At 42.6% G+C, this 19099-nt stretch overlaps 1 pseudogene; it reads right to left on the bottom strand.

Moving 5' to 3' along the window:
* Positions 1–18049: 18049 nt before the first annotated feature.
* Positions 18050–18168, bottom strand: LOC134939039 (5S ribosomal RNA; annotated as a pseudogene).
* Positions 18169–19099: the final 931 nt, after the last annotated feature.

Below are 19099 nucleotides of genomic sequence, written 5' to 3'. Positions count from 1 at the left end.
CTAATTCAGACATTGCCCATCTCAAAACTTACTTTTTATGAGTGGCTGAGAATATCATTCCTCAAACATGTTTTCATTTAGTGGTGATATTCCAAGTTGTTCATTTTAATATAAAGGCTTACAGTACGTGGAAAGGGAAACAAAGGTTTTTTGCTGTTGATTTAAAAAGATATTCCTCTTTGCTGGGAAATGTAGATTCAGGTTATACAGAGTACAGGGGTTGCTTTCATCAAAAAAAAAAATTGCTTATTGGTCTTTATATAGTCTTTACATAGAAACATATAATTTGATTGCAGATAAGAACCACCTGCCCCATCTAGTCTGCCCTAAACACATATTCACTCACAGACGAAGGTTCATTTTTGTCTGTAGCTAATTAACCCACAGTACCAGTATATTTTTGGTTTGTTCATGGTCTTTCAGCCAAGCTGAATTTTAGATGGACAAGTTTGTTTATAAGTGTTAACTACAGACATGGAGAAACACTTTATTCAAAATTCCATTGATTTCATAAATCAAATTTGGGGATAACATACTTGCTTTCAATAAAATTTAATAGAAGCATTTTTTCAAAGCATGCTTGAGAATAAGGCTTGAAGCTTATCGAAATGCCTGCATAGCTGAAGGTACAGTAATACAGATGACCTGAAGAAAGCAGACAGATTGAGTTTACAGTGCATGATCTATATAATGCACTTTTAAAATGATGAAGTCTTATGAATCTGTATTTATTCTCTGCAGACTGCCTGTAATGAAGTCAAAGAGCTTGTGGCTGTTTCTTCTGTTGCTCAGGGTCGTCCTGTCGGCCACATGGGGATGGATGGATTCAGTTGGGAGCAGAAGGTTAAATTCCGCTACGGGGAGGTTACAACTGGAGGTAAATCATCTATTGAAATTCAGTTCACCCCAGGCATTCATAGAATGAGCCCAACTTAAACTATAGACTGAAATATTTTTTTGTTTGTTTGTATTGGGGTTTTTTAATGCTGTTTTCTCAGCACAGTAAACTTTTCTATTTTAGTGCAGTGGATATTAGTTCAATTAATAAAATGAATGATAACTAACAAATGATTGTGAGATTGAGTTGAAATAGCATGTTATGAAAATTTACTAAAACAAAATAGGTAAATCTTTACACCAATTGAATCAAACATTCATGAATATATCCTCATGTTTTGTATATTATGAATCAATCGCTGTCATGCACTAATTTTACAATGTAATACATTTATATATTAATAGTAGGAACAAATAATATTTTTTTTTATGAAAGGCAACAGGCATAATTATTTTCTAATGTTATTTTTCCTGATTGTTATTGTTTCTGAATCTGTAGGCTAAGCAAAAGCCTAATTATCTTTTTCTGATATCACTGAGCAGTCATCCTGTTCTCTATAGCTGCCAAAATCCCTTTAGTTCTTTGCTTTGTTGCATTTTTTTATTTATGTAAAGCTAATATTGCATGAAAAAGAAGACAAATGCCTTGGCCTACGGACTGCAAGCTGCATATATTATGTTATGCTATGTTCAAAAGTCAACATGAATGTTTGCAACTTTGTATGTTTCAAAGATATTTTTGCTGAATGATAATAATATAGTACTGTAAGCTAAATTATGTGTGATGAATATAGTATGTTACAGTCAGCTTTTAGGGGTGCCTGGCTTTCACTTCTGTAGCATTGCGCAGCAGTGTTAGAAATGATATTGACTAGGGCAGTGGATATGGCAATAACACTTATATCCACAGTACTGTAGGTGACACAAGTCACAGAATAATTGCAGTTTACTATATGGTGGAAGGAAACATGGATTTGTTGTAAATGTACTGGCAATATCATTCTCCAGATCAGAGTTGTTTTCATATAGTGTATTGCAAAAATCTCAGGATATTTGTCTGGATCCATTTACGTTATTGTTGAAACCACTTCTTATTTATATTTTTGTTTTACTGGAAAAATATGTGTTTCTCTGCATGTGTCCATTGTACCTTTTTACTGTTTGCTTGCAATACTGCACATTTCATACTTTCACAACTCAAAATCTTAGGTGGGTGGAAAATGAATATAATGCCTCAATTTCTTGTCACTGCAATAAGTGTATTTTTAATTATCTACATTAACTACTGTACCTAATTTTGAATGGTGAGGATATGCCAAGCTAGTAAGTAGTACAGTAGTATAACTTACTTTATAATAAATAATTCAATAAACTAGACATCTGACTTACTGAGTGCTGATATTAGCATTCTAAACAATTATCATGCATATAACACCATGGGGTCTTAATCATCACTGTCTTGTAGGTCAGGTTCTTTTATACAAATTACGTGTATTTGTGTTTTTTTTATATGTACTAATGCAGTGAATTCTTATATATAATTTACATTATAAATTACATTATCACATACGTAGTTTACAAAATGTACATTACCTGTGTTCTTTTGGCATGCACTGTTATTATAGCATAAACTCTGCGTTTGATAGGAAAACAATGTCTCCTATTCAGTTCTATCTAACACCACAAGAGCATCTGACAGGTTTAGAAAATGAGATGCATTTAATTTTCCGGCTGTCGTGATCCCAACAGTCAGGATACTGACGCCGGAACCCCAACAGCCGACATTACCGCAAGACGGAATCCTGGTGCAACAGGATTATTTCCTCTCATGGGTGTCCACAACCCCCATAGGGTGGTTATAGATCCTTTGTCGAGCAGAGCGAGCCACCAAGCACGTGGTGAGTGCATCGAGCCGGCAAGGGAATTCTTTGCGCTCATGCCACTGCTGAAATTCTGGCAACTGGGATGCTGCTGTCTGGATTTTTTATTTCCTGACTATAGCAGTGGGCATGTCTTGATGAGGGAGCTTGGAGCTGCAGCTAAATGTTACACCTCGGCATACTCTGCTTAAGCACTTCTATGTGTCTTCGTCGTGACCTCACACCACCCGGCCTTCTGAGAATTAAGTTGCCGCACACCTGGACACCAGCACCACACAAATAGAGATGCTGAAGCTTGACAATCATATCATCAAGCCACACCCCTACGTGTTTTGTCAATGGACTTCGACTTAGGGCTGGCTTGTGTGACGTGTCAGCAATAACTATAAACTGCTAAACACAAGTCAGCTGTTTACATGTGTATTATCTAATACAACAACAATTTGTAATGTATCCATGTTGGACAAACAGAAAACGTTCTTTTAAAATATATTACTTGCATGTTTAGAAGGGGTCATCTTATACAAGAAAAATAAAAATTAAATGTTTTCCTTTATTTAATACTCGATCAATACATATTGGTGTAAAGAGACACTATATCTTACTTTTGGCAAAATAGCAGCAAAAATATATGGCCTCTACTAGCCTAAAAAAACACATTTACATATAACTCTGGAAAATAGCAATAGCATAATACTAAGATATACCAATAGCATTCAAGAACATTAAAAGGGGCTATTCCATTTCACGTTTCACCTAAAAGATAAAAATTAGCCATCTCCTAAGGTTAACACTCAAGGGGTCAAATGTAATAGAGTTAGAGTTTCAGAAAGTGAGAGATTTGGTAAGCTTTTGAAGTTTTTTTTTAAGTGGCAATCATTTACACTGCAAAACTAGGTTGATCTTGCTGTGTAAATGATTGCCACTTTAAAAAAAAAACTTACCAAATCTCTCACTTTCTGAAACTGTCACTCTGTTACATTTGGCCCAAATTATCAATCAGAGCAAGTGTTTCTCATTATGAATGCCAAGGAATATCTCCATTGACTTGTTCAACGTGAATACATTTTACAAGTAGCATGAACATTTGTGCTTCATGTTTCTCATTACAATGTAACAGGGCCGGCTCTAGGCACGTTCGACTAGAGCGGCCGCGCGGGGCGCCACCCTTAATGGGCGCCGCGCGCTGGCGCCACCATAGTCGTACCTGGAGCCGGCCCTGTACACTGCAGGCAGCTCTCCCCGCCGTCCCCGGCCTTTCACCGTGTGTACGCTGCGCGGCGCCGGCGTCTGACGTCAGACGCCGGCGCCGCGCAGCGCGCATTGAGCGCTCAAGCGGCCGGGAACAGTCGGTGCCCTCAGGCTCAGACGGCAGCACTTCCCCTCCCAGCGCCGCCGCAGGTATTGTTGGGAATGGGATCATCGGGCACTGTGTGGGTGCATATCTGTCCATGTGGGGTCATCTGCACTGTAGTGTCATCTGCACTGTGTGTGGGGGCATATCTGTCACTGTGGGGGCATATCTGTCACTGTGTGGGCATATCTGTCACTGTGGGGGCATATCTGTCACTTTGGGGTCATCTGCACTGTGGGGGCACTGGCACTGTGTGGGGGCATATCTGTCACTGTGGGGTCATCTGCACTGTGGGGGCACTGGCACTGTGTGGGGGCATATCTGTCACTGTGGGGGCACTGGCACTGTGTGGGGGCATATCTGCACTGTGGGGGCACTGGCACTGTGTGTGGGGGCATATCTGTCACTTTGGGGTCATCTGCACTGTGGGGGCACTGGCACTGTGTGTGGGGCATATCTGTCACTGTGGGGTCATCTGCACTGTGGGGGCACTGGCACTGTGTGTGGGGGCATATCTGTCACTGTGGGGGCACTGGCACTGTGTGGGGGCACTGGCACTGTGTGGGGGCATATCTGCACTGTGGGGGCACTGGCACTGTGTGTGTGGGCATATCTGTCACTGTGGGGGCACTGGCACTGTGTGTGGGGGCATATCTGTCACTGTGGGGGCACTGGCACTGTGTGGGGGCACTGGCACTGTGTGGGGGCATATCTGCACTGTGGGGGCACTGGCACTGTGTGTGTGGGCATATCTGTCACTGTGGGGGCACTGGCACTGTGTGGGGGCACTGGCACTGTGTGGGGGCATATCTGCACTGTGGGGGCACTGGCACTGTGTGGGGGCATATCTGTCACTGTGGGGTCATATCTGCACTGTGGGGGCATTTATGTATCTTGCACTGTGGGGGCATTTATGTATCTGGCACTGTGGAGTCATTTATTTATCTGGCACTGTGGGGGAATATCTGCACTGTGGGGGCATATATTTATCTGGCACTGGGGGCATTTATGTATCTGGCACTGTGGAGTCATTTATGTATCTGGCACTGTGGGGGCATTTATATGTATCTGGCACTGTGGGAGCATTTATATGTATCTGGCACTGTGGGGGCATTTATATGTATCTGGCACTGTGGGGGCATTTATTTATCTGGCACTGTGGGGGCATTTATTTATCTGGCACTGGGGGCGTTTATGTATCTGGCACTGTGGGGGCATATCTGCAGTGTGGGGGCATTTATGTATCGGGCACTGTGGGGGCATTTATTTATCTGGCACTGTGAGGGCATCTATGTATCTGGCACTGCTGGGGGGCATATCGGCACTGTGGGGGCATTTATTTATCTTGCACTGTGGGGGCATTTATGTATCTGGCACTGCTGGGGGGGCATGTCACGTGTATCTGGCACTGCTGGAGGGCATGTCACGTGTATCTGGCACTGAGGGGGGCATGTCATGTGTAGCTGGCATGGCTGCGGGGCATGTCATGTGTAGCTGGCACTACTGCGGGCATGTCATGTGTAGCTGGCACTGCTGGGGGGCATATCATATCTATCTGGCACTGCACATTATGTGTATCTGCCAATATACTGGAGACATTGTGTGTAAGGAACACTACTGTGGCTGTTATGTCTAAGGCTGCTAATTGTGTGTGTAGAGGGGGTGTGAAAATATATTTATAGTGTGATAATATATGAGGCCACGACCACTTTTCCTGGAGGCCACACCCACTTTTCCTGGAGCGTGCGCGCCTTCGGCGCGCGCATAGGGGTGTTTTGGTTGTTTTTTTTTGGGGGGGGGGGGTGCTTTTATATTTTCTCGCTCAGGGTGCTAGTAGGCCTGGAGCCGGCCCTGCAATGTAACATTATAATAAGTAGGACAAAATGAGAACAGCAGTAAAACATAGACCCTCAGTGCTGTAAAGTGAGCTGCCGCTTTGCAGCATCACTTCACTGCACCTGGGTCACAGCGCAGCACATGGAGGATCCAGTGCCCAGCAGCGCTCACCAGAGCAGCGATCCCTGGCTCCTAGGACTGGTAACTATGTTTTGTTTGTTTTTTTGCTTTTGTTTTTTCCTACCAGTGATCAGCTTGTGTTTCCATCAGACACACACATAGCTGAACACACTGGCCGGGCTCCACACAGCATTCTCTGCCAGGGGGCAGAGAAAGCTGGGCAAAAGGCTGCAGATCGCATTGCTGCCCTGTGATTTCGCCAGCCTGAGTTGGCGTTAATATCACAGGGCACACTGCAGGTTTTTTTTTACATTTTTTTTGTTAGTAAATTCTGCACATCGCATTTCCCATTATAAGTATGGGGAATGCAATGTGGGTTACTAAAAAATTACAATTAAAGCGGTTGGGGCAGTTTTTTATACATTCCGTGATACTATAACAATGTGAAAGGGTGTGAAAACACTCTTTTTCACATTATTGTTTTTTTGTAAAAATAATGTTAATAAATAGGCCCCTTAGTGAATAATTTATCTCTGTCTCCACCCATTTTTTGATGGAACCCTATACCGTTAAATCTTAGAAAACTGGGATCGCTGTTATGAAATTTTTTATTGTGTTGCGAAATACCGTGGTTCAACACTGCATTTTTTATGTTTCTTGATACTCCAAAATGTAAATTTTTAAAGATCTTTTGTCTTCCATATATATTTCAGCCCACAAGGGCAGATAATCATATATATAATCAGTGGTGCAAGTATGCAGTTACGCTCTGGTACAGAGTACCCTGAAGAAATTGGCAACAGGTACGCAGTACCACCCAATAGCACCCACTGCACACTTTGCACCTGTGACTGACATTACTGCAATTATAATGTGCTGCCAAGCAACAAGACCATGGTGTTCGGCAGCATGATGGCACCTTCCACTTTGTCAGGTCTACAGGAAGCGCGACGGTGAGGTCATGAGATCACATTACGCTTCCTCTCCTGGCAGCTGCTGCTGGCACTAAGGGTGGGATGTACTAAAAGGAAAATGCAGTAAAAACCCCATTTTGGGGGGTTTTACTGCATTTTCATATGTACTAACACCCGGCCACCGGGTTTACGCTGCTGAGGGTATTGTCATCTTTTGATGGCGATACCCTATAGAAGTTTATGGGCTTCTTACCGCCACCCACGCCGCACTTCAAGCACTGAAGATCCCTGCCGACGACGACTTTCAAATTATGCACCAATCAGGAGCGAATGTGCGGCTGCCGGTCCACGGACGATTTCAAATGGCGACGATCATAGAGACCTCACCGTCTCACAAGAGCCGCACCGAAGGCCTCCTCACCACCGCTGCTGCCGCCCATGGCCTCCTTCTCACCGCTGCCTCTGCTCGTGTTCTCCTTCTTACTACCGCTGCCGCCCTGCTCTCCTTCTCACCACCGCTGCTCTAGTTCTCCTTCTCACCGCTGCTGCCGCTCACGGCCTCTTCCTCTCCACCGCTGACTACAGCCTCTGCACAGCCGCCAACCACAGCCCCCTCCGCACCTCTGCTGCTCAAAAGGTAATGTTACCTTGCTTCCCTCTGTCCCTCTGTCACTCTTTCTGTCCCTCTGTCACTCTCCCTGTCACTGCTGTCACTTTCCCTATCTCCTTGTTCCTGCTGTCACTCTCCCTGTCCCTGAATTTTGGCTCATACTGTGTGGGATAATGTGAATTTTGGCTCATACTGTGTGGATAATGTGAATTTTGGATTATACTGTGTGGCATATGGTGAATTTTGGACCATACTATGTTGTGTATTGTGAATTTTGGCTCATACTGTGTTGCGTAATGTGAATTTTGGCTCATTCCATTGGAATTTTGGCTCATTTAGTGTGGGATAATGTGTAAGGGGCACAAATACTAGAAAGTGTAAGGGGTCCTAATATTGTGGTGCATACTGTGTATAAGGGGTATATGGTGTGGTACACTACACTTAAGGACCATTTATGAGTGATCACACACCCCTTTAAGGTGCACAACATTACAACCTTCACTTTTCCATACCCCTCCTTCAAAATTTCCACTTCGACCACTGGGCATTGCTATATATTTCTATTGTAATGTGGACACTACTATACATTTCCAGAATCTTTAATTGCATTTAAAAATGGATTGGACACATTTTTAACTGGCAAACGTATCCAGGGTTATAGCATTTAGCACAGTGACATTGATATCTGGTAGTGGTAGAATCATAGTGTCAATTGGTACTAAACAATTACTTCAGCAGGTGCTTTATAATACGAACAGCTTAACACAGAATACAGGTTGAACCCAATAGGCATTTTGCCTCTTTTCAACCTCACTAACTATGTAACTATTATTATGGGGGCATTACTATATATTTCCTTTGGAATGTGGGACACTACTATATTTGTCTATTATTATGGGGGCATTACTATATATGTCTATTGTAATGTGGACACTACAACATATTTCCTTTATAATAGGGGCATTGCTATATATTTATTTTGTAATGTGGATGTGGAACACTGCTAAATATGTCTATTATTATGGGGGCATTACTATATTTTTATATTATAATGCGGGACACTACTATATATTTCTGTTATACCTGGGGCACTACTATATATTCCTGTTATAATGGGGGCATTACTACTGTATGTATTTTTATTAAATTGGGGTCATTAAAATAAATTTCTATTACAGTATACTGGGGTTATTAATATATATTTCTATTTTACTAGAGGCAGTACTGTATAGTTCTAGCCTTGTCTTCAAAGTGCAAGGAAAAATGGCTATGCTGTGTGGCCACACCACTAGTGTAATGTAGCCACTCCCCCTAGTGTCATGTGGTCATGCCCCATCATGACACGTGACCATGTCTATTTTTTGGCACTCTCAGTACCACTAAGAAAATATTTCTACAGTACTTGCACCACTGTATAATATACGTGGAGTTATAACTTACAAAGCTTGTAATATTTTGTGTTTTAAAGTCTATTTTTCCGCTAAAGGTTTTAACACCCTTTTAAGCTATAGATGGGTCCACATTTATCTTGACCTTTAGTAGGATTAACTGAGACCAGTCGGACTTAATCCCCTGCTGTATTGTTCTCTGTATTGTATTGCAGTTGAGAACAATAGATTAAGGGTTTATGCTAATAAATCATGTTGTGACTAGGCACAGAAAATTAGTCAAGATAACCGTGGACCCATCTGTAGAGGACAGAGTTTACAGAAACTTTTTATTCCCCCCCAATATTTTCCTTTCTGGTTCAATACAGGTTAGTTTTTATAAGCGACTCTTAGACACCATCATTTTTTTATTTCTCGCCTTCTTATACATAATATTCAGTTGTTCTGGGGGGGTGTTTTGCTAGAATTGGATTTAATTTCAGTATATAACAGTATTTATTAGGAATCAGCAGAACATCACCGAACATCATGTCCCGAACCCGAATCCGAGTCCAGCTCGGATTTTCCCACCAGACTCAAAAACCAGAACAAGGCAAAATGTCATCATCCCATTGTCAGATTCTAGCGGGTTTGGATTCCATATAAGGAGCCGTGCGCCACCGCCATTTTCACTCCAGTGTAGCGAGAGGACGTGTCTCCTTAGTGTCTGTGTGGGAAAGTGGTGTGGCGTGTGGGGAGGCGACCTGCTCTTTTTTCCAGTGCTGTCTTGTGCTGCATCAGTCCAGTGGTGGTGTCTTGTGCTGCATCAGTCCAGTTACAGTGGTGGTGTCCTGTGCTGTCATATGTCCAGTGCTGCTGCATAAGTCCAGTCCAATGCAGTGGTGCTGTCTTGTGCTGCATCAGTCCAGTGGTGGTGTCCTGTGCTGCCATAAGTCCAGTGCTGCTAAATAAGTCCAGTCCAGTGGTGCTGTGTTGTGCTGCATAAGTCCAGTGCAATGCAGTGGTGCAGTATTGTGCTGCCATAAGTACAGTGGTGGTGTCCTGTGCTGTCATTAATCCAGTGGTGCTGCTGTATAAGTCCAGTCCAGTGGTGCTGTGTTGTGCTGCATCAGTCCAGTGGTGGTGTCCTGTGCTGCCATAAGTCCAGTGGTGGTGTCCTATGCTGCCATAAGTCCAGTGGTACTGCTATATGAGTCCAGTCCAGTGGTACTGCCGTAAAAGTCCAGTGTTACTGCCATATAAGTCCAGTGGTACTGCCATATAAGTCCAGGGGTACTGCCATATAAGTCCAGGGGTACTGCCATATAAGTCCAGTGGTACTGCCGTATAAGTCCAGGGGTATTGCCGTATAAGTCCAGTCCAGTGAAACTGCCATATAAGTCCAGGGGTACTGCGGTATAAGTCCAGGGGTTCTGCCATATAAGTTATGGGGTACTGCTGTATATGTCCAGGCATACTGCTGTATAAGTCCAGTCCAGTGGTACCGCCGTATAAGTCCAGTGGTACTGCCATATAAGTCCAGTCCAGTGGTACTGCCCTATAAGTCAAGTGGTACTGCCGTATAAGTCCAGGGGTACTGCCGTATAAGTCCAGTGGTTCTGCCGTATAAGTCCAGTCAAGTGGTACTGCCGTATAAGCCCAGTGGTACTGCCGTATAAGTCCAGTGGTTCTGCCGTATAAGTCCAGTCAAGTGGTACTGCCGTATAAGCCCAGTGGTACTGCCATATAAGTCCAGTCCAGTGGTACTGTCATATAAGTCCAGTGGTACTGTCGTATAAATCCAGGGCTACTGCTGTATAAGTCCAGGGGTACTGCAGTATAAGTCCAGTGGTGCTGCCCTGTGCTGTATATTATTTACTTCAAATAAAGGGGTTATTAATATTTAATCCAAATAATTTTTACAGGGTTTGCCCTGTATAATGTAAGGGTACGCTCTCCTGTGCCGCATATTGTTATATAACTCCAGAAAAATAATGGAGAACAAAAATTTGAAGGATAAAATAGGAAAAGATCAATAATCACTTCCTCCTACTGCTGCTGCTGATGCCGCTGCTGTTGTTGCTGCTGGAAGTTGATCATCATCCCAGAGGGGATGTCGGACACCACTTGTACTACTTTGTTTGTTTTAGACGTGCGTCCGGTATCTGCCATTAGTGCAATGGGATTTAGACAATTGATGGAGGTAGTGTGTCCCCGGTACCAAATTCCATCTAGATTCCACTTCACTAGCAAAGTGATTCCTGGACTGTACAGGGACATTAAGAAAAGTGTCCTCAGTGTCCTGAAAATTGCAGTTGTACCAAGTGTCCACTTAACCACGGACATGCGGACAAGTGATGCAGGGCAAACTAAGGACATAATGACTGTGACAGCCCACTGGGTAGATGTATTGCCTCCCGCAGCAACAACAGCAGTGGCACCAGTAGCAACATCTCACAAATGCCAGCTCATTTCTAGGCAGGTTACGCTGTGTATCACCGGTTTCCGTAAGAGGCACACTGCTGACAACCTCTTACGGAAACTAAGGGACATCATTGCACAATAGCTTACCCCACTTAGACTCTCCTGGGGATTTGTGATACTGGATAACGCCACCAATATTGTGCGTGCATTACATCTGAACAAATTCCAGCATGTCCCATGTTTTGCACATACAATTAATTTGGTGTTGCAGAAGTTTTTGTAAAATGACGGGCATGCAGTAGATGCTGTCGGGCCAATTTATTGGGCCTCTTTCGACATTCAGCCACTGCGTGCCACTTTTAGATGGGCCAGGTGTTTGTGCCGCACCCTTGTGTCATTTAGCTTAGTCATCCAGCTACCTCATTGCACGTCTTTTTTATGTTTGAATAATGTGCTGTTTGGGGCCTTGTTTTTAAAAGTGCCATCCTGTCTGACACTACAGTGCCACTCCAAAATGGGCCCGGTGTTTGTGCCGCACACTTTTGTTGCTTAGCTTAGTCATCCAGCAACCTCAGTGCGCCTCTTTTTATCTTTGCATCATGTGCTGTTTGGGATCTAGTTATTAAAAGTGCCATCCTGTCTGCCACTGCAGTGCCACTCCTAGATGGTCCAGGTGTTTGTGCCATACACTTGTGTCGCTTAGCTTAGTCATCCAGCTACCTCATTGCACCTCTTTTTCTTCTTTGCATGATGTACTGTTTGGGGCCTTGTTTTTAAAAGTGCATCCTGTCTGACACTGCAGTGCCACTCCTAGATGGGCCATGTGTTTGTGCCGCACACTTGTGTCCCTTAGCTAAGTCATCCAGTAACCTCGGTGCAACCTTTTGGCATACAAACAATATTGTGAGGTGTTCAGAATAGACTGGAAATTAGTGGGAATGAATGTTATTAAAGTTAATAATCCTGTAGAATCAAAATTACCCCCAAATTCTGAGATTTTAGCTGTTTTTTTTTTTTAATCACCCAGATTCAGATCCAAAACCCAAAATGGTGGTTTTGGCAAAACACGAGCGGGGATTTGTATCCAGAACCAAAACACAAAACACGAAAAGTGCTCACCACACATCTCTAGTTTTTATGTTTTATTTTTTTCTATGCAGTTATCCAAATTGTTATACTGTGTGATGAAAGGACAGAATTTTTTTTATCATCTTTATTTATTCTACTTTTATATTCCATTAATTCCACTTATTTATTGCTCTTATTCTTGATCTCTCAATTAAACTAGAAGGATAGCCACATTCAGTGAACCTATCCACTTAAACTTGTGCCTTTTTGTCATACATGTGGTTCATATACAAATGAACCACGGATGGCACTCTAGATACTTTTTCAAATAATGTACTGTATAGTTACCATTATGGTTATGTCATGATATAACTGCGATGGTAACTATAGCTACAGTATTTGTAAAAGTCATCCAGAGTGCTAGTGGCAGCAGCTTCAGCTCTAGTATTTATTTGCTGATCTCCTCTCAATTGTTCATACTCCATGTCTGTCAACAGACATACAGCACATATCAAAATTTGTACCAAAAATGTACCACCATCAGCGTCCCACAACAATACGTGTATGAGTCACATAGAATGATGCACTGCAGTTCACTTTTAACCAAAAGTGTTTTCTTTTTGTTTTGTTTAACTTTTTTAACACCGAATGGACGAACAGAATAGCCCTTGTCAAAGGAAGCAGCAGCCCCTGGATGTATCAGTATACAAAGGCTGTCATACAAATGGAGTTTCACAGTTTCACAGAAACATAAATTTCACAAATCCCTGAGGAGAGTCCAAGTGCGTCTTCAAGTCCTATGTGTGAGCCTAACCTCTCAGAGAAGCTGCCTTACACCGTTACCACTCCCTCTGTATTTGTGGAGACGAGCAGCAGATTGTAGTATTGCTGGTGACCAGGCTATTAAAGATGCCACTGTAGCATTACAAGAGGATGAGGGGGGTATTTGTGTAGCAGATGATGGCACTAATGAGGATGTTAAGGATAAGAATGAGGATGTTGTGTGTATAAATCAGGAACAAAGGGAATAATCTGTTGGCCATGATAAGACAGCCATTGTCATGCCTGGGCATAGGACCAACAAATCTACTTATGTGTCAAATTATTTTCACACAAATCCTAACAACATTTGTCAAGCCATCTGTAGCCTTTGTGGAAACAAAATAAGTAGAGATAGTTACGTTAGGCATTTATGAACCTCCACCCTATTATGTCACCTGCAGCAAGCTCATGGCAGGTGTAGGGTATCATAAACTGGTGCTAAAAAAATAGCAGCATATGTCTCCTTTCTCTCTACTAAAACCCAGCACCTGCGATCTCCACCACAAACCAGGATGTAAAGAAAAACCTTATTTGCGGCCTAAAAAATGCCATTTTAGCCAGTGTCCACTTAGCCACAGATATGTGAACAAGAAGGAGTGGGCAAACTAAAGATTATATGACTGTGATGGCCAACTGGGTGGGATGAATCACCTTTATCAGCAGCAGTACTATCTAGCAAATATCGCCAGCTCATTCAGAGGCAGGCTACTCTGTGTATTACCGGCTTAACTAAGAGGCATAAGTAATGTGATAGCAACATAGCTTACCCCACTTGGACTCTCCTCAGGATTTGTAATTTTGGATAATGCTACTAAGATCGTGAAAGCATTACAGTTGGGTGAATTCCAACACATCCCCTGTTTTGCTCACACGATCAACTTTAAAAAAAATGAGAGGGGCGGTCAAGAGATGCTGTCTCTGGCCCGAAAAATTCCGGGGCATTTTTGGCATTCTGCAACAGCATGCAGGAGATTGCAGCACCTGCAATAAGAGTTTAATCTGACCTTCCATCAACTGAGGCAAGAGGTGGTGACAAGGTGGAACTCCACCCTTTATATGCTTCAGCGGAGGGAGGAACAGTAGAAAGCTATTGATAGCTTTACAACAAGCTATGACTTTGGGAGAGGAGGGGGTGGTATGTACCTTAGCCCAGCACAGTGGAAATTACTGTCTTTCTTGTGTAAGATGTTTAAACCCTTTAAAGTAGCCACATGTGAATTGAGTTCCGACACTGCTAGCTTGAACCAGGTGGTTCCCCTAATTAGAGTTTTGGAAAAACAATTGGAGAAATTGAAAGAGGAGATAAAACAAGGCAAAATATGCCGGACTTGTAGATCAAGCCCTTTTTTTTGCTTCGCCAGGATCCAAGGGTTGCCAATATCTTGACATTGGATCAATACATTTTGGCAACCGTGCTTGATCCTTGGTTCAAGTCATATGTTGTTTCTTGCTACTGGTGAGCAAGTTGGCAGCTCAAGTGACATCTCTTCATTCAGTTTCTTCTGGAACAGCCAGGAAAAACCTAAATGTTCTTAAAAAGACCTAGTGGGGATGCAGATTAGTCAATACAACATTTTGACATCTGGTAAGGTCTAGATGAATTTTTCAGTATCAGCGACACCTCTACCATAACTCCATATGATATGGTCACCTTCCAAAGAATGGTGGATGATTACTTTCATGACACCATAAAAGAAGGCATGTCATAGAGTCCCTTCATGTCCTGGAAGGATAAAAGTCAATATGGAGGCCCTTGTACAAACTGGCTTTGTGTTACTTAAGATGACCACCCTCCAGTGTGTACTCAGAGAGAGTTTTCAGCACAGCTGGGAACCTTGTGAGTGAACGGTGTAGGAGGCTACTTCCTCACAATGTTGAAAAGATGATATTCATCAAGATGAACTGAAATTTCCACTCGGAAGACCTTTCTCAGCAATTACATTGAAATACAGAGACATCTGTAATAGCGTATTCCAGCAGAGAGGATATTGTATGATTAGGATGAGGATGTACACACTGATGAGGGTGAGGATGAGGATAGCAGTGGTGATGACCTCCTCTAGGCACTGTAGAGCTGCTGCTTTAAGGCAATTGGTAGCTTGTTTTTTTTTTTTGCTCAAACAAACCAATCATTTCAGCCATAAGTGTGGCAGTCCATGTCGCTGAAATAATTGGTTGGATAAACTGTGCATGTCCTGTTTAATAATCAATATAAGGGTGGGAGGGCCCAAGGACAATTCCATCTTGCACCACCATTCATTTATACCACTGCTGTGTGACAGTGTTTCTTAGAAATGCTACAAACTGCTGTCTATTTGTGCCGCTGCTCTGTCCCAGTTTTTTAGGCACCAGCCACATTGTTGTAGTCTGTACCGGTGACCTGTCAGGTTGCATCAAAATATCCTTCAAATTCCGACTCAATTAAAGGTCAATAATGGTTTATCAGGTACCTTCTTTGAAAAGGTAGGATCTGTCTTGATCACTGGCCAAAGATCCTTAACCGCCTTGTGTATGGCAGGTCCAGCAGTATTAAATGTGGTAAAAATAACAAAAAGATTACTTTATTCCCATTTTTTGGGAACCCCTGGTGAAGCTATTCATTGACCTATATTGGCATTTATTGATGGTCTGATTATCATATCCCCAGGCAGAAAATTTAGGCCTAATTTTATTGTGTTGTATATGTCTTGTATAGTCATCTGAGTTATTCTTAAGACCCTTCAAAAATTGAGAAACTGTTAAGTTCTGTTTCAGTGGGCCTAGATGGTGACTACCAAATGACAATAGTGTATTGCGGTCCGCTGGCTTCCTAAACTGTCTGAAACCATAACCTAGTTCGGTGGTAAATATACTAGCGCCTAAAAAATCAATTACCTCCCTATTATACTGCATGGGGAATCTAATGGGAGAGTTAAGTTGATTGAGATACTCCAATATCTTAAGTAATACTCTGTCTTTGTCCACACTAAAAAAAGTCATCAATAAATTGGCAATACAAAGCGATACTATCTCCAAACAGCTGGATGATGTTTTAATCCTCATAAGTGTCCAGAAATAAATTAGCATAAGATGGTGTGATATTACTCCCCATGGTGAGTGCATGCCATGGTGAGTGCTCGGTTCTCGATATATATTATATAAACAATGTGGTCACAGGCTACTGCACTCCCACCTGGGGGTAGCAAGTGCAGGTTTGCACCCCATTCCTTGGAATGGTGAGTGTGGTGGTTCTCTGTATATTTATATACCAGTGACTGTATGCTGATGGCAGCTTTGATGTCCCGTGGATGGTTGGGGGTGTTCTATCATCTGCTCAGCATGTAGGACCTGGAGCAGTAATATCTGTAATTACTCCTTCACTGCTCAGATGGTGGAAGATGGGTTGGGAGGGAGAACACTAGTAAAAGAACTGTAGAAGGGGGTATTGGGCTGAATAAAGGGGCCCTGGTAGATGACTTCTAGGGTGATATGGGGTGTTTTATGTGCAGGGGAGGTGTGGATAGTGGAGTGGTCCTAATATTCATTTTCCTGTGTGAGGTCTTGCTTAACTGCATATATCGCCAGTTCCTGTAAAGATATTTCTTAGCTTCAATGGGATAAAAAAAAGAGTCTCACCTTTCAGGCTGTACTTGGGACTTGGGGCTCAGAGGTCAGGAGCCAGAGCAATCCAACAACAAATATGTAAAACTGCATTCCAGGTGTGTGGAGCTGGAGCAGGGGCCAGCTGCTGGAAGGCTGATATCTCTGTTCTGGGCATAGTAGAGACATGCTGCCAGTGTCCACTGAGAGAGGAGAGTCCCAGCTTTTGGACTGTACGCTCAGAAAAACTAAGTCAGACAGAACCCAAGATATCTAGCTGGGAAGAGCAATTAACAGGCTCGGATGTGAGCACTGCTTTGAAGTTGGATATCTCTGGTTTCCCAGGGCCGTTTTTAAAAAATCTGGTACCCTTAGCACCCCTATCAGTTTAGGACCCTATATGCTCCTGGGCCCCTTAGGCAACTGCCTATTGAGCCCATACAAAAAGATGGCCCTGGCTGCTGCCCTCACTTAAAGCAACTGTATTGAAATGGCACTCATAACTTGAAAAAACAGACAAGGCATCTAGAATAGTTTGATAACACTTTAATGCATGTTAGACTGTCAGGTTATACAACACAAAAACAAGGAATGACCGGGCACTGGTCCAAGGTGGATTATGGTTTATATGTGTAGAAGACCAAGTGAGGACAATTAGAGAAAGAAAGTTACTATAATTTCAATTGTAGTCCTAGTTGGTGGTGCGCCCAGAGCCAGAAAGTACAAGTACTAACAACAGGAGAGAAAGAAAGCTCTTGTGTGGGCGCACTCTTATACAAAGAAGAAAAGTTCTTCAAATGTGTGTCAAGAAGATATTTAAAACATCCATTTATTATTCAAAGTTAAAAAAACGTTACCCATCTATGATCCAAATGTGAAATGAGAAAGAAATAAAGAATATATGAAAAATTGTTAAAATGTTCTGGTCTTTTTTTAGAGAGGTTGTAGACACTGGATTGTCTAACAGCCGTCTCCCCTGACCAGTACAGAAATTCTGTATTGATGGGACCAAGGAAGGAAAAAAGTGTGTAACTGGTGTATCTTCAAAGAACCAATATAGTTGGATCTATGTTGTACACTTGGCTGGCAACCAATTGCTCGGATTACCCACGTATTTAGGATATCTGTTACTGTTATTAGAGTCTGACGCTGAACTGTTATATAACAGAGCAAAGGGGGGGGGGAAAGATTAGTGGTGATACTGCTGTTGGTGTTCGCCTTAAAAAGGAGTAGTTCCTACTCTACAACACTGGGTATTCCGAGGAAGTCTCCTCTCCATGTACTGACCCAGCCCAACGCCGTTTAGCTTCCAAGATCGGACGAGATCGGGCATTAGCGGCGTGGTATGACAGTAGAGGAACTATGTACCAATGAGAGTGCACCTATATAAGTACAGTAAAGATTGTGGTTTGAAAGAGGATAAGGTATAAAGTGTGGATCTGCTTTCCCGTTAGGCAGGGCGCAGCGACCACCACTGCCGTGGTGTCCTAAATCTACTGATCGTTTCAGAATTTCTCACAATTATTGTATTAATGTCATGGTAGGATCAATGTGTAATTTTTTCGCATACTGGGACAGAAGTATTACCCTGGAGAAGGCATAAGGCAATGATAAATCAGTGATATGTGCAGGGTGATGAAGGAACCAGCCAATCAGCTCCTAACTGTTAATTTACATACTGGAGCGGATTGGCTAGTGCCTTTATCACCTTGCACATATCACTGCTTTATCACTTCCTTATGCCTTCTCCAGGTTAATACATATGCCCCACTGTATGATATGAGAGTTGCATTCAGCTTCCAGGCTGTAATCTGTGAGGTCTAGAAGAATGATAGCCCCCCCCACCCTTATGGGTGGGGTGAATGAGGTTATTATTATTAAATATTGCAGTGATTGGTCTTCTAAAGGCATCAAATTAAGATGCCTGTGTGTAATCTTATTCACTGAATCTAGCGCATCCTGATCAAGAACCCTCATGAAAATTTTAATACTGGGGTTATTAGTAAATGGAACAATTATTCAGGGAGATGATTCCCTACTGAATGCAAAGATTGATCTTCTGTAAACAATTCCTTTAACTTAAATTTCCTTTGTAAAAGTGTTTTTCAATGTTCCACTGAAATTCATCAAAGGGCACTGTCGGTACAAAAGGGGTGTGGTTCATTAGGTCTACATGCATTAGATCGACATACATTGGGTCGATTACTGAAGGTCGACATGCATTAGGCCGACATGGTCATTAGGTCGACATGGTCATTAGGTCGATATGTACAAGGTCAACATGGAAA

The sequence above is a fragment of the Pseudophryne corroboree genome, chromosome 6 (assembly GCF_028390025.1).
Source record: "Pseudophryne corroboree isolate aPseCor3 chromosome 6, aPseCor3.hap2, whole genome shotgun sequence".
Lineage (NCBI taxonomy): Eukaryota > Metazoa > Chordata > Amphibia > Anura > Myobatrachidae > Pseudophryne > Pseudophryne corroboree.
Note: the sequence above shows the minus strand (reverse complement) of the source record. Positions and strands in the feature narration are given on the sequence as shown.